Source organism: Triticum dicoccoides, chromosome 7B, assembly GCF_002162155.2.
Source record: "Triticum dicoccoides isolate Atlit2015 ecotype Zavitan chromosome 7B, WEW_v2.0, whole genome shotgun sequence".
Taxonomy (NCBI): Eukaryota; Viridiplantae; Streptophyta; class Magnoliopsida; order Poales; family Poaceae; genus Triticum; species Triticum dicoccoides.
In genome coordinates, this window is record NC_041393.1 from 2,690,504 (window position 1) to 2,707,883 (window position 17,380).

Sequence of the window (17,380 nt, forward strand, 5' to 3'; positions counted from 1 at the left end):
GCTCAAGATTTTATCGAATATCTATGGTCATACATATTATTTCAGACGAGGACTGGATTCTCTTGAGAGATACTAATTTCACTGAGAGACCTGCTAACAAGAATAAAACCCGACATTAGACTAGAGGCGGAATCAGACTCTCTACAGGTCATCAACTTTTGCGCTGGACAAACTAGATGGTGGGATGCGATCATTCACCTACTGCATCGTTCTCAGTCGCTTCACGTATGCCCAAAGAGAATACCTAGCCCAAGAGTGCTAGCCTACTTTTCTTCCTCTTGTGCTTGAAACTACAAGCACTATGTGTCATTCTTTGCCACAGTCATTGTTACTTGTTTGGTTGATTTGTGTTACGTATGCAGTCAGAGACAAATTATGCATTTCTTGAGTACCATAATTTTTGTTCCTTTGATTTGAGGACATCTAGTCCTGTGGTGCACACCGGTGATTAGCAAAGCACAATAGTGCGTTCCGAAGTATGTACCATAAGCACCATGTACATGTTTTTGTTCTCTGCCACCGCTACTATTTTTACTTTTGGTTGCTTTGGGTTATTATATGCAGCCGGCGACAAATTATATATGATGTCACATACTCACTTACGGTTCAGATATTGTTGTATAGTTTTCGCGCCACCCACCGCAATGGTCCATGTATGCAATGTATACATACATGGGTACTAGAAGGATACAAATTCACGTTCCTATGTTGGTGGGGCATGTTAATTTCGATGACTTTCATGCCTACGTTAAGCCACCCATGCAAATAGTACGTCTAAATACATCATAATGAAAACATATATGCACATAACAAGTTCAGGCACAGTCAAGTCTATTTTCGCAGAGAGTATTTTTGCCAAAAAATTAATTTCCCCGATACAAATCCTTGCCTGGGGACAGATGTGAAAGAGCTGATATGTTTCTATTTCCAGGCCCAAGAAAGTTTTTTTTGGAACGAAGGCTCAAGAAGAGCCCGACTTGAATTAACAAAGTCATCAACCGGCCAGGATTACAAAGACAACCGCTTACAACGCAAATAAAAGGAAACCGAGCGACGGATACAAGGAACTCAAGCAAAACAACTCAAGGCGATAACAGAGTGAGCCAAGGCATTACCACGCTGCTACCAAGACCCTACTGGGCGACCTACACCAACAGAACAAAACTAGGGTCTTGGGAGGAATGCACCACCGCGCAAGCTTCGAGATCACAGCCACCCTCGGAGCCAGCCATGGACCAGACCACCATCTGTTGCTGCCTCTGCAAAGGGCCCCTACCCCTTCATCCTGGCTCGAAGGATGCCGTACCGGCAGACGGCGGCTCGGTTCACCCCAGAACCCAAATGGATGGCCTCCAAACTGCAAGGAGAAGAGACTAGAGCAGTACCGCCAGCCCAGGGCACACTACAAACAAGCACCATCTTCGTCTGCGGCTCAGCCACACCAAAGGGCGAGAGCTGCCGGCCACAGTCATAGAAACAAGGGAAGCAGCGTTAAGTAGATCAAAGGCCAGCGCTGGATTCGCCGGAGCACAGTGCTCCCACCAAAAGGTATATCGTTGTCACCGAAGAGGGGAACCCGATCCCCTCTTGCCCAGGCTCGCAGGCATCGACCCACCGGCGACCTCGTCAGGGACCCTCCAGCCAGCAACCTATGAAGAAACCAAGCTGTGCCGCGCCATCATCACACCCACAACCAAACTCTCTCGCCGCTCCTGCAATCCCCGGACAGTGCCTTCAAGAAGGAACACGACACGGACGTGCCGTCGCCGCCCGAAGCAGGGGACCTAGGCATTCACCTAGCAGGGGACGGAAGGAGGGGGAGGATCCACACCACAACCTCCAAGGAGGGAACGGCGCCCCAGGCGTCGCCTTTGGTGTGACCGTCGCGCCGGCCAGGGGTTTCCCCCGGATCCAACCCCACCCGACGAGATCCGCGCAGCCAACAACCGGGAGCAGCGGCCTAAGCCACCAGGACCCAGATCTGGCAAAGGAAGGAGCAGATCAGGGTGGAGGGGATGGGCTTCATCAGTGGCATACCTGCGGGGAGGGATGCACACCAGCGACCGCCGACCGCCGCCACCTCGTCACCCGCGAGACCGAGGGGGCGCCTAGCTCACGCCAACAAGGCGGCCCGCCGCCAGGGCCACCCCACCCTCACCTGCCGAGGCCGCCGCCCCGCGTGCCGAGACCCTGCCCGAGACGAGCAGCCGCCAAATCCCCGCCGCCACCTTCATCGGTGTCGAGCGCGCGCACCGGAGCACACCTCAGGCGGCGGCGAAGAGGAAGGAGGGGGAGGAGGGAGCGCGGCTGTGGCGGCTAGGGTTACCCCCGGGTCGCCTCGGAGGAGACGACGCGGGGGGGGGGGATAGGCCCAAGAAAGTGTGCCCAGCCCAGGATTCCGATACATGTTTCCCCACTGTTATTATCAGTGCTATTTCTCCTGAGGTCAAGAACCGTGAAAGCAATATTCAGGCTCCTGTTGATGCTGCTAACTTGAAGAGGCGCTCAAGATCCAAGAAGTCTCTGATGGCTTCAAGGTGAACCTTCAGTCTGAGGGCAGAATCCAGAAGCCCAAGATGAAAAAGAGAAGCACTTCCTCGGCAATTTAAGGTACCTAGAGTTAGACAGAGGAATTACCTCCTCCCCCAACTATCCAAACAATTCAGCACGTTGGAACTGTCTTGCGTGGGATAACGAAGATGGCCTTTCTACTGCGATGTAACTTGCTATTTTATTACTAAAATTTGGCTTATGGCTTCTCTTAAGAGATGGAATATTTTGTATTGGAATAAGATGTTTGTGGTTTAAATTTGGATGAGAAACAAGTTGCCCGTCACAATGCTATTGATGTTAGCGGATGTGCTGTTATTTGCCTCCAAGAACCAATAAGAAGTCCTTTGATCATGCTTTTATTAAAAAGTGTTTCCATTATTTATCGGTTTATTTACTTCTTTCACGTGAACATCTTGCTAGGGACATGATCATTAGTTTGAGCAGGTATAGTTGTTCACAGTGATTTCCCCCTAACTATTTTGTTCACGTCGACTCATTCAGCTCAAGATTTTATCGAATATCTATGGTCATACATATTCTTTCAGACGAGGACTGGATTCTCTTGAGAGATACTAATTTCACTGAGAGACCTGCTAACAAGAATAAAACCCGACATTAGACTAGAGGCGGAATCAGACTCTCTACAGGTCATCAACTTTTGCGCTGGACAAACTAGATGGTGGGATGCGATCATTCACCTACTGCATCGTTTTCAGTCGCTTCACGTATGCCCAAAGCGAATACCTAGCCAAGAGTGCTAGCCTACTTTTCTTCCTCTTGTGCTTGAAACTACAAGCACTATATATGTGTCATTCTTTGCCACAGTCATTGTTACTTGTTTGGTTGATTTGTGTTACGTATGCAGTCAGAGACAAATTATGTATATGTTTTCACTTACGATTATCTTACGGTTTTATGTATCAAACTTACATGCATACGTGTAAGCAATAATACATCATACATAAATTAACGTTCTGGTGTTAGTTCAACATGTATTTTTTTATGTAAACTAGTAATTGACATGCATGTCTAAAGTAAGGCCAATTCGGCAGCTTTTTGTTCAATTTCTTGTAGAGTAAAAAAATTATCATCAGTACGAGTCAAGGGGATGATCCGCTGGCCCCGGATTTCCACCCATACACATTATTATGTATAATGCATCGTAATGAAAACATATATGTAAGTTCAGGACATCACCCCTCAAAAAAATATTCAGGACATCACATAGCATAGTCAGGTATAGTTGGACGGATATATTTTCTTGGACGCATCTAGTGGGCGCACGGCCGCCCAGGATGCTTAGCGAGTGGCCCGCCATTTTAAGTATTTTTTGTCTCCTCTTTTAATTAAAATAGTCATTTAATAGTTCTTTTTCCTGCTACGTATTAAATGACAGCATATGCATCTTCTCCTGTGCATGTATATGCATGTGCATGTCTTTGTTTGCATTTATTTTATAATTTTAAAATTTTAAAAAGCCATAACTTTCAATTCGTGTGTCAAAATTCACATCCGTTTTCATCGTTGAAGCCCTCGCGATGTGCTCTTCAAAAGTAGATCCCACATGGAAATATTTTGACGAACTAATCTTCCTGCCAACTAAACATCAATATGTGTGTAACTAGACTACATGCCGCGCCAACTGAGCATATGTGTATGCCAATAGTCCTTCTGCCAACTAAACATCAATGTGTGTGCAACTAGACTACATTGCCGCGCCAACTGAGCATATGTGTGTCAATAATCCTGCCAACTAAACATCAATGTGTGTGCAATTAGACTACATTGCCACGTCAATTACGCATATGTCTGTGCAACTAGTGTCCTGCCAACTAAATATCAGTATGTGTGCAATTAGACTAAATTACAAGCCAACTGAGTATATGTGTGTGTAACTAGTCCTTCTGCCAACTAAACATCAATGTGTGTGCAAGTAGACTACATTAAAGGCAACTAAACATCAATGTGTGTGTAACTAGACTGAATTACAAGCCAACTGAGTATATGTGTGTGTAACTAGTCTTCCTGCCAACTAAACATCAATGTGTGTGCAACTAGACTATATTATAAGTCAACTAAACATCAATGTGTGTGCAACTAGACTACATTACAAAACCAACTAAACATCAATATGTGTGCAACTAGACTATATTACAAGCCAACTGAGCACAAAGTAGCTAAATATAAGACACTCCTGATTATACCAAGCTCCGTCAGGTCTGCTGCGGCACTGTCGAACGCGTTGAGGAGGTTGAACTTGAGCGCGGTCAGGCTCTCAGGGAAAAGGAGGGGCCAGAGTCGGAGGATGTCGTCCGAGAGAGGAGTTTGCGGAGGAGGACAACAACCATGGTGCGGAGCTCGGTGATGGACGGGTCGAAGGAGGCCCAAAGTAGGCACAAGGCTTGCAATCCACTACTAGATAGTTGGTCGGGTAGTAGACTAGTTGCACGTCAAGTTGTTATGGTTGGTAGGTTGCAACCTCATATGAAGTTAGATCATGTAGCTTCAAAGTTGGTTTAAAAAAGTTGCACCATATAGTACTAAAGTTGCACAATGCAGTATTTTAATTGCACCATATAGCACCAAAATTGGCATCAAAAAAATTTCATCGAAACATATCCATGCGGGATCTAGTTTCGAAGATCTCGCCACGATGAATCCAACGGTGAAAACGGATTTGAATTCCGACATGTGGTTTAGAAGATATGACTTTTTAAAAATTTAAGACGCTAAAATAAATGTGCATGAATCTATTGCCAGACTAGTCTATACGCATCTAATGCTAACAATAATATTCACTAGCTGACAAAAAATCACACATGTGAGCCCAGCCGCCCGTTTCTGTTAGTTGGTGGCCGGCCGCTTTTTAGATTTTAGGTATTTTCTTTGACAGTGTTGTTCTTTTTTTGGGTGAAAAACAATTCGTTGAAAATATGTTTATCAAATCGATCTAAGTTCTTGAGGTTTAATTGTTAGGATTCCAACTGAAATGATGAAAAAGCGCGTACTGCCATGAGTATTAAATAGGTATTTGCAGGATTAATATATATAGTAAGAATCATTCAGGTGCGCAGGTCTAACTCTATGCATAACCATTGGATGAGAATTATGAAATAACACTACTGAAATTCTGGGCTACGCCGAGTGCCACGGACACTGGGCAAAGGGTCGAAAACCGCCGACAAAGCCTTTGCCGAGTGTCACCCTCGGCAAAAGCCACCCGGCGTACACCTCTTCGGCAAACAGGAGTTTGCCAAGAGCTAGAACATGGGCACTCGGCAAAGACTTTGCCAAGAGTCAAACAGTACCACTCGGCAAAATAAAGTAGCTAACGGATAGCAGACGGTGACGGCGGTTCCTGACACGTGGGGCCAGGGGAGCAGGTCGAGTGCCATCTTTGACGAGTGCCCCTCTCGGCAAAGACAGCCAGTAGGTGGCTGACAAGTGTCAGCTCCTGACACGTGGGGCCAGGCGAACAGGCCGAGGGCCATCTTTGCCGAGTGCCGCGCTCGGCAAGGAGAGCCAGTAGGTGGCTGACACGTGTCAGCTCCTGACATGTGGGGCCAGGCGAACAGGCCGAGGGCCATCTTTGCCGAGTGCCGCGCTCGGCAAGGAGAGCCAGTAGGATGCTGACACGTGTCAGCTCCTGACATATGGGGCCAGGCGGGCAGGCCGAGGGCCAACTTTGCCGAGCGCAACTCTCGGCAAACTCTATCTTTGCCGAGTGTGACTCCCGGCAAACTCAGCCAGTAGGGGAGGGCCACGTCACTTCTCCTAAAAGCTGTGAAAATAGTTTGCCGAGAGTCACCGTCGGCAATTCTTTTTCCTTTACCGAGAGGCCTCTCGGTAAAGTTGCCCTTTACCGAGAGGCCTCTCGGTAAAGGTGTCAGGTTATTTTACTTTATCGAGAGGCCTCTCGGTAAAGGGTGCATTCTGGTCCAGTTTCACAGTCATTGCTGAGAGCCGCCCTCGGCAATGGTGTGCCCAGGAGCCTTTTTCCCCTGTTTCTGTTGCTTTCCTGTAGTGAAACATATACAGCAGCAGCATATAGTTCATCACACATAGAACATGTCATATATAGGCATCATTGAACAAAAGAAGCAATGATTGATTCTGAAAAACATTCCACATAAAAGCAATAGTGCATAAAAGCAATAGACCACAAGTTTACAAGTCTCAAGATGCAAGAGTTCTCAACATACAAGGAACAGTTTCAAACATAACATGAAGTTCACGCGATTTTGTAGATCGGAGTGATAACATCAACATTAGAAGGCATCATTCCGTTTGCTGCCCCAACTCCATCATCCGGAGTGATAACATCAACATTAGAAGGCATCATTCCCTTTGCTGCCCCAACTCCACCAACTTGAGGTGGAACTACCGGAACATTGTTCGACCCTTGTGATGGGTTGAGCTGTGATGGATTGACCCAATAGTGAGATGAATGCATATGGTAATGCCGAAAATGGTGATAGAAATAGTTTGAACGAAACTCACAATGTTCCACTCTGCGTCGGTGGCATCTCTGGCACTGGTTGGCCTTGCATGGAATAAAGATTGGCCACCATATGTTGTAAAGACTTCACTACATCATCTTGTGCCTTCAGCTTGGCCCGGTTTTCATCTCGTTCTTTCTCGGTGTCAATCAGTCGAGTCTAATATGGCAATGCAAATGTCATTCATGTTGAAATGCAAATATCCTCAATAATGAAGAAGGATCAATGAAGAAGGACCATGAAGGATCAATGAAGAAGCACTGACCTGAATATCCTCAATAATGCTCACGGAATGTGGTACGTGACGCTCTACGGTAGGAGTAGAGCCAGTACTCATAGCACGGAGCGTGTTGACTCTCGGAAGGGAGGAGGTTATGACAGAATCGTGGTGAACCACCATCCGGCCATTCGGTCTACCGCCTGCCACGACAATGGCCACAAGAGGGTCAAACGGTAGCACGTGAGGATCAACGTCAGGCCCGTACGTCTCCTTCAATTTTTTGGTGTAGTTCTCTCCATCTGACCGGGCTTTAGAGCTGATCCAGTCCATCTTCGGGTGGAGAGGGTCCTTGTCCTTGTCGTCTTTGGTACGTTTGATGGTCCATGCCTCGAAGTAAGTGATATCCTTGCCAGTGTCTTCTTTCTACAAAAGAAAGTGATCCAAACAATCAAGGGAATGCTCACAAATGAAAAAGAACATGATGAAAAGAAAAGGATGTGGTTGCCTACATGTTTTGAGACGACACCTGGGATGGTGAGGTTGCCTTGACTGTGTCCTCGACCCCCCATCAACTTACGCCGTTTAGATATTACTTTCTGTTCATCCTGCCACCCTGGATCTGTCCACCATTCGACGATCTTCTCCCAGCACGGACGTTTGTCAGCGCACCACCGAGGAATCACCTGTAAATTAAACAAATACATCTTAGTAAGGATTCTAATTTTGCCGTAGTGTAGGGAATAGCAAGCATCCATCGTCACTTGCCTTGAAGTAATTGTCCCGTGAAAGATGCGTCCCTCGAGCCTCCTGTTTGGAAATCCTATGGTTGAGATAGTCCGCGTGATACTTGACCACTAACCGGACGCGCTCCTCATAGTGCATGTCGTGGACTAGTTTCTTGGCAATATTCTCAACCACCACATTTGCAAGATCCTTCTGACCCTCAATGCATGTATAGAAATCATACAAACATGCATACATGTGAGAAGGGTTAAATCATGACTATAGCAAATTTAAACCTTTTGGTATTGACATTTAGGTGTTTGAAAGGACTTACCCAGAAATCGTTGACCACTCGCATGGCTCTGTTATCAAAAACCCTCTGACGCATATCCAGAAAATCCCGTGCAAGTTTGTAGTGATCCCATGACCAAGCTGGCTCAATGATACCGTTCGGCAAAGTGACCAGTCCAGGATAATTTAACCTACAAAGACCCCCAATGATGCCACTCGGCGACCGTGGCAGACGCCTCTCACCACCTTTTACTAAGCTTCTGCATTTCAAAGAGTGAAGTCATATTATATGTGAGGAAATGACAAAAGGTACAATTTATATGGGATGAGTCGAGATAACCACTTACTTCTCTCCCATTTGTTTAATCAACACGTCTCTATGCACATATGGACGTCTTGGAAGCTTTGAAGGACCACGCAGCCACACTTTCCCTCTGGAAGTAGTGCTGATAGTCGAACCGCTCGGTTGCGAACCACTCACCTCGTGGTGCTCTGTCACCCATGAGGGTCCATCCCCACCCTCAGAAACCTGACGAACAACCAGTCTCCTCTCGGCGGCGCGTCCTCCACCACCTCCTCCGCAAAATCGTCCTCGTCCTCCTCCTCACATGCCTCATCCCCATCCTCTGTTTCCTCCTCCTGAGCACGATGAAGCACTGCATCAGAGGGTCGAGGAGAAAAAAGAGGTGCTCTACTCCGGGCTGCTTTACGTACTCCTCGCCCGCCTCCTCCTCCTGCCTCACCTACTCCCCCTCCTTGTCCACCTCCTCCTCCTGCCTCACCTACTCCCCCTCCTGGTCCGCCTCCTCGTCCGCCTCCTACTCCTCCCCCGTGTGGTACTCGACCTTGTTTCGCACATTTTGCCGGACGGGTGTCTAGACCCGCCAATCCTTTGGCCTTCTTGGCAGTTGTGGCAACTGATGAAAGAGCGGCCACCGCTTTCACCGGTCGAGCAGGTTGATCATTGTACAGATCATTCACTTTTTTTCAAACTTTCCTTTGGAATCTTCTTGCTACCTGTCATGTTTCAATCACCTGATACGAAGAAGAACAAACCAGTTAGTACAGATGATACAACTTGATGTAAATACAATAAATATATCACATATGAAGAATAAATGGAATTGTCACAATAATACATATAGTTGTTACACACACAAATACATAGAGTTGTTGCACACACAAATACATAGAGTTGTTGCACACACGAATACATAGAGTTGTTACACAGACGAATACATAGACTTGTGACACACATACATAGAGTTCTCACACGATCACATGGAGTTGTTAGAAATAAGGGTCAATATTAGGTGCAACATTTGGATCCGGGCTTTCATCATCGCTATCACGCCCGTTCATACATTCATCCTCGAAGTCTTCAGGGGGGCCCTCATCCTCATCTAGCCCCATGTGCCATCGCATAAGTAATGCCAAATCTCGAGGGTCAGAAACATCCTTGTATTCGTCCTCTGCATTATCTACTTCCATGTCATCCATGGCCTCATGTTCCATAGCATCATGTTCGTGATGCACGCCATCATCTTCCTTTGCATCATCTTCGTCTTCGTGAGTGTCTGCTTCTTGAAAGAACTCTCCCTCGTATGTGTTAGGGTTTATATGGTAATCGTCCTTGTTTGGGGTAGGTACGTTGATACGCGGGGGTACCTTGTACACGACATCCCACTTCAAGAGATCGAAATATTCCGTAGATGTGCATGCGTATGGGAGAAAAAACACTTGTATAGCTTATTGAGCCATAATATAGACATCATTTCCTGCATATTTCGATGCTCGTTCAACTTCGACAAAGCCAATACTAGGGGTTCGTCTCACTTTCTCAGGATTGAGCCAACTGCATCTGAATACGATGGGCTTCACTCCTTGTAAACCACAATATTGCAACTCATAAATTTCTTCGATGGTTCCATAGTAGTGACGTCCATCTATCCCTAGACAATAGACTGCACTATTTATTGACCTTCGGTTGGGCCTCTCACGCGTATGTTTATCAGTGTGGAAGCGATACCCATTCATGTCGTAAGCCTTAAATGACTTGGCCTCGTATTCAAAACCTTTGTCTACTTCTCTCACTTTGGCATCCATATCAACCTCCTGATATGCCTACAAGATTAATAGGAAATTGTCTGGTTCATTAGTGGAAGTATTACATGCAAGTAAGATCAACTTGAAGTAACATAAAGTTAGAAAAGTTACTTTTGTTGAGAACCAAGAAATGAAACCGCCATCAGCATTGGTATCTTCAAGAAGGTCTGCTGATTCTTCATCGCTAGGAGGCCGTGGTAGCTTCCAGAATTCGTTCTGAAATTCCCTAGCAATAGGAAGAATTCGAGTTAGAACTCAAGACTAGTGAGTAGTTGTCAATAAATGTGTTCTACACTTACTTTATGTACGGTTGCACTTCTTCCATGTTGGTCAAGACATAGATCATAATAGTCGACCACTCAGTAGGTGAAAAGTTCTTGGGCTTCGGTCCACTTGCTTTGCCACCTTGGCCTTCGAAGAGGCTAAGGTCGGAAACATTACTGGTGGGTTCTTCATTGTAACGAGGAGCTGGATTTAACCTAGTCTGAATACTGTCATGATAGTATTTTGTCGTGGTCGTGGCCACCTCCTTGTTCAGGTATGCCTCGGCTATGGAGGCTTCAATGCGGGCTTTATTCTTACACTAGATAATTGACGGCGTGCGTTGCTGCGCCCGTCTATTTGTACAATGAAATGGTAGGAACTTCGATAAATATATGACCGCATTAAAGATAATGAATTTGCCTAAATATAACCATTAGTCGGTAACCCAATGAAATCTCATATATACTCGGTAAAAGCAAAGGTCACATATACAAAGTGGCTTGGTATAACAACATACACAACAATGTAGATAGTTAATACAACTAATCAGTATTGGATAATAGGCAATAAGAAATTGATTGTATACATGGTGCATAAATTAGATCTTCACATGCCTCTACCAATGGGCCACCATGTTTGGAAACAATGAAGAATTAAATTAGCCTAGTGCACCTGGACATTTTTTGTGGAGGCATCGCATTCATAGGACAAGAGTCCTAACAAGGATTAAATTAGTGGCAATATCCAGTAATGATATACTCCTACTAAATACTACGTACGAGCAGCAACGAGGATATGTGGTAATTATATTTTCATTTTTGTTTGCTTGTTTTGTAAAGAACAACTTAGCTGAAAGATATATGTAAGAATGTGGCAGACATGTGACTTTCCATTTGATACATGGAAAGACTTACCCAAACAAACCAGCATGGAAAATGGTGTTTGCTAACTTGCAGGAATAAAATAAGGTTCAAATTGAGATGTCAACCAATCAGTAACCACATGCGTTGCGTAAAGAAAAGAAAACTTCCCGGTCATGACAACATAACTGATATAGCAAGTAACATCCTGTATAAGATGAAAGAGAGTATTAGATCAAAAGTGATAACTATAATTAATGTGAAGTAATGCATAAGATATCAGCATACGCAGCATGTATCTTGTGCGTCATACTTGAGCTGTTCAAGCTAGATATCATTACATAGTTATGCATTATGCATTAGTACTAAAACAAATTTCAGTAACGATTCAATCAAATTGTATTGCATGAGTACACATATAAAAGACGAAACTTGAATCCTCTTAAAAAACATAAAATCCGTTCAACTGGGAACAACCATGTTTACTGCAACACTATTGAAAAAGTTGAGATTAGCATGCTCGTCCTTGTGTTGCTTTTCTCCATCTGACACAGAGCTATTGCAAGTTTGAACTATTGCTACCACTGTTGTGAAATCTTATTCGACAACTAAAAAATAATGTCTAAATTTTAACGCAAATAGAGTTATTAGAGTTTTATTTCCAGGAATTATATACTAAGGTTAGACGTTCTAAAGAAAGACATTTACAGGTATCTGTAGCAGACATTGTTTTCTGCTTAAATTTTTGGCATAAGTATTTAAAAGGGCCGGGGAAATAAAATGAAATAGATCTTTGTGTTCTTGAGGCCATCTTATAAGGTTCAATCACGTTCGCCCCACGATTGTCGTGTCATCACATGGTAAAAGTGAGATACTGAGTTTGTACTCAGGTACTGATGAATTAAAGAGCAAAAACAATCGTACCAAATTCATAATCTTCATGTAGTACTACTGCTACTCATAACTGAAAATGGACCACATGATTTAGATAAAGATAATCTATGGGATTTGTAAAAGTAAATTTCCCCTCCATAAATATTTCCTTTACCTCATATCACAACATTTTGACCTACAACTGGCTCTATTAGTTCAGGAGAAAATTCACAAATTCAATGAAATATTGTATGCGGGTGAGTGGAGACTTGAGAAACAAAGCTTGCAAATTTGTATGAAGAGGATTGTCTGGTTACATTGGAGAAGGGATTTGACATCAACACGCAGAGGTGGAGACTGGAGAGGATGTATTGCATAATCAGAAGTGGATTTTGAGCTACAAATAAGAATTGCTGAAGATTTTTTGCAGATATTATGACTGCAACGCAAAATTCAGAAATTAGATCATCAGTAATGTACCTTCATGGAGTCCACCACTTTCCCATCATGGCCTTCTACCTAACAAATCCGAAACACAAACAGGTCACTGTTATGCTATTATTACTATCCGAACATGTACACATTATTTTACAGGTTATAATATATCCTCCACTTACAGATTTCATTGCTCTGAATGGCGATGGTCTCCTCGAGCTGCAGTATCTTGGACGCGATGGTTGTCATCCGCTCCAGGACCTCCGGTGTGCTGGACGAACCTGCCAACACTAAGCAACCACGCAAAATGAGCCATCGCCGTTGGCAACAGTTAAACAGACACAAGACGATTGACAAGTAGATGATGAACCTCTCAACAGTGCCCTTGGTGAACAATGGTGCACCGGCCTCCAGATTAGGCTGGAGGAGGATGGTGTAGCCTCCCCTGGCAATCTGCTCCTGGGTTGCCTTGAGGTGCGCCACCAAGGGGACCAGGAGGCCGGAGGCAATCTTCTCCTTCCTCCCATTCACTACAATAACCAAATCACACCTACGATACAAAAATGGGGAGAAACATAAAAAAATCGTTGTAATGTGCTGAAAAGGGGTTGCAGATGCAATGCGGTACATAAGCAATCAGTACGCTCTAGTAATCATCAGAACACAAATTCATCAATTACTATGAATGGTGTTTCTCCCCATTGTTTTCTCCAGCCTCCAGCAATTCTCCTCCGTCATTTGGGTATGGTCCCGCGGCACGAAGCATTCCACAAATCTCCCTCTCCCCTTCCAACAGGGAAATCTGCATATCCATTTGATCTAGTCTACGCCAACGGCTGCGCTCAGATCCGACGATGCACTCGACAATAGGATGCATCTCAGACTTACCTAATGAAGGAGAAGCCCAAGTAGTTAATTGCGACAGAGGCGGTCCGGATCCTGAAGCGTTGCGAGGATCCGTCAGATCCGGCTCCGACTTCTTCACCCTCCACTGCACCTCCTGGGCGCAAGCCCCGCCAGCGGTCAAGCGCGTGCGATTTCCTCCCCTGCGTCAGCACCCCGGAAGCCCCGCAGGCGGACGGAAAGAGAAGAGAGTTCGGGGAGAGAAGTCGAGCAGGGGAACTGGGCCAGACAATCAAATACAAGCCCAGTAGCGCCAATAGGCCCAATTGAATGTCGGACGACCAAAAAAGCCACCGGAGCAGCGGCCCGATAAGGCTAGCCCAGCCTGTATGCGTGATTTAGCCTCTACGTGCGATTTAGGTGGGATTAAGAGTGAATCGGACGGCCAAAAAAGCCAAAAAGAGACGATCCAACGTATAGAAATGCTGATGGCCTGAGAGGGCTGGAAGGATGCTCAGTTTTAATGTATCTAAATTTCCCACGAAGATGCTTGAACTCCCGTTCAGGGCATACTGCCATCGGAACTGCATAGGTCCTCCCATTCTAGCCTCACACGCGAGATGTAAGATCATATGTTGCATCGGATTAAAGAAACCTGGCGGAAATATCATCTCTAACTTGCATAGCAACTCAGGTGCTTGTTCCTCCAAATTTGCAACCACTTTATAATCTAGTTCTTTGGCACAAAGATGACGGAAGAAGTAGCTCAACTCCGCCAGCACTCGCCAAATATCCTCTCTGACATACCCTCGAATCATCATAGGCATTATCCGCTCAAGCCATACATGGTAGTCATGACTCTTGAGGCCTCCTATTCGCTTTGTAGCCATATTCACTCCCCTCATGATATTAGCTGCATATCCATCAGGGAAGTACAAGTTGTTCACAATCCATTGGAGAATTTCCTTCCTTTGGGGCATTGAAGGGGTGAAAGGGGCTGGTGGCTTCTTCCAAGAATTACCTTTTGCACGAGGCACCAAATTTAATTTTGGCCTGTTGCATAGTTTGGCTTGATCGATCCTAGCCTGAATGTTATCCTTTGACTTCTCGATGTCGAGGAGCGTGTCAAGTAAGACCTCCACAATATTCTTTTCAGTGTGCATTACATCAATGTTGTGTGGAAGTAGAAGATCTTTAAAGTAAGGGAGCCTCCATAAGCTTGGAATGTGAGTCCACTGGTGTGTCTCTCCATATCCCACAAAACCTTTCTCATCGAGCTTCTCCTCGAGAGCATCTAACTCATCCTTAAGCTGGGCACCGGTCATAATAGGTGGTGGTGGGTTATCAACAATAAGACCTTTTTGGAAGTGCATAGCGTCTTGCCTGTATGGGTGATCAAGACGAAGGAACTGCCGATGTTGGTCAAAGCATACATACTTGTGACCCTTAGCCAGCCAAATGAAAGTCACACGCTGTCGACACACTGGGCAAGGCCACTTCCCCTTTACACACCAACCACAAAATATCGCGCGTGCCGGTAGGTCATGTAGCGATGTGTGGTACCACATATGCATATTGAAGTGCTTCTTTGAAACGACATCGTATGTCCGCACCCCGTTGTTCCAAGCAACAAGTAAGTCGTCCACCAATGGCTCCATATACACACTCATATGCTTCCCGGGATAGTTAGGACCTGGAATTATCGACGTCAGGAACATGTGATGTCGTTGCATGCAAACCCCAGGGGGCAGATTCAGGGGGATAACATATACTGGCAAACAACTATATATGGCAGCCATCAAACCATATGGATTGAACCGTCGGTTGTTATCCCAACAACTACACTCTTCCAGTCATCTGTTTTCTTATGAATTTCAACAAATTTCTTCCATGATTCACCATCCCGTGGATGTTGCATCTTTTTTGTATTGTACATCTTCCCTTCGGTGGCCCATCTCATATATTGGGCAGTTTCCTTGGTCATATAAAGCCTCTGGATCCTTTCTGTGAATGAAAGATATCGAAGGATATTGACGGCAATTGTGAGCTGCCTCTTGCTACCATCATCATCTATTACCTCAATATACCTAGAGGATTTGCACTTGACACAATAATTAGTATCTTTATGTTCATTTCTAAATAACATGCATCCGTTTGGACAAGCATGTATTTGCTCATACAACATCTTAAGTGAACCGAGGATTTTGTTTGACTCATACATGTTCTTTGGCAATATATTTTCTTTAGGCAACAGGCTAGCAAAAACTGACAATAACTCATTGAAGCAAATTATGCTCATGTTATGGTTTACCTTCAGGGCCATTAGGTGTGCAATGCCATCTAGTTGAGTAACCTCTGTATGGGCGTGAAGGGGTTTTTGTGCCGCAAACAAAGCTGCATGATACTCTTCAGGGCTTTCTGGCGGCTCCTCGGAGTTCGGGTCCTCCCGCGGATCTGCACGGTGGATGTCATCTAACAGGTTTTCAATCCGAGTATCATATTCGCCGGTGCATTGTCGCACCACCTCCTCCCTGGACTGTTCTGTCTCACCGTGAAAGATCCACCGGTAATAGCCTGGCGTAAACCCATATTTGCCTAAGTGTTTACTCATAGTAATCTTATCTCTTTCAGTCTGGTTATCACACTCCGTGCATGGGCACCAAATTCCACGAACTGGCATTTCTCCAGCAAATACTAATTCCAGGAAATCATTGGTCTTCAACCTCCACTCAGGGGTCATACCCTCCATGCTGGGATGTCCGGTGTACATCTAGTCACGTTCTTCCATCCTCTGATATAAAGTGAAACACACACATAATTTTTTTATGTAACAAGTGGTTCCATCAAGTTTTACGACATGCACTGAGCTATGTAATAGGTAAAGATAGATCCTAATCCCACCCTAGAATGTGTAGGCTGGGTCCGCTTTCATGATGTACTCCGACCCGAGATAAAATTTCGGCAGCACCTCCCCGCTGTTCTCCAAATACACGTCTTAGCAATAAGCCAAGAGGATGTGTATCTAGAGAACAACAAGGAGACACTGTCGAAATTCTGTCTCGGATCTAAGTACATCATGAAAACGACCCACCTACAAATCCTCGGGTTGTCCACGGAAAACATGGACAATTCAAAAGAGTTGAGGTTATAAATATGAAAAGACTTGCATATTTATAGATACAACCCTTCCGAACGGGAGACACCTAGGTTACGCGACTATTTAGGTGATCTGAAAATAATGAAAACCTACACATGAACGGGAAGAGATTACCCTTGAAGCGTGCAACAGAATTCACTCTCTCTTGTCAAAATAGATGCATGTCCTGCATGAAAGAATGAAGTTGTGTCAATTATATGTCAAACACACAAACATAAATAACACTCACTCACACATATCCCACACACAAACACACTCACATATCCATACACACACATTACACACTCACTCACACATGCACACACACACACACACATCAATAGCACCCCTCTCCCACACACACACACTCACATACACCATTCTTTATATATGCACATATATACACACCTAAATATAAAAAAACCATTCATTATATATGCACACATACAACAACATCACTCACTGACACACACATACAAAGCACACACTCACACAAATTATTCACTATATATGCATACATATACACCTTTTGTTGTAATGGAGAGGGGGGAAACCCCTTTTATTTAAAAAAACGAGA

General features: G+C 44.8%; 1 long non-coding RNA gene across 1 annotated transcript; it reads right to left on the reverse strand.

The window, feature by feature from the left end:
- Positions 1-11,601: 11,601 nt before the first annotated feature.
- Positions 11,602-13,114, reverse strand: LOC119336472. Its single transcript, XR_005162527.1, has 3 exons — positions 13,007-13,114; positions 12,870-12,908; positions 11,602-11,724 (listed from the first exon to the last, which is right to left on the reverse strand). It is a non-coding gene; the product is annotated as an uncharacterized LOC119336472 (long non-coding RNA).
- Between the last annotated feature and the right edge of the window lie 4,266 nt (positions 13,115-17,380).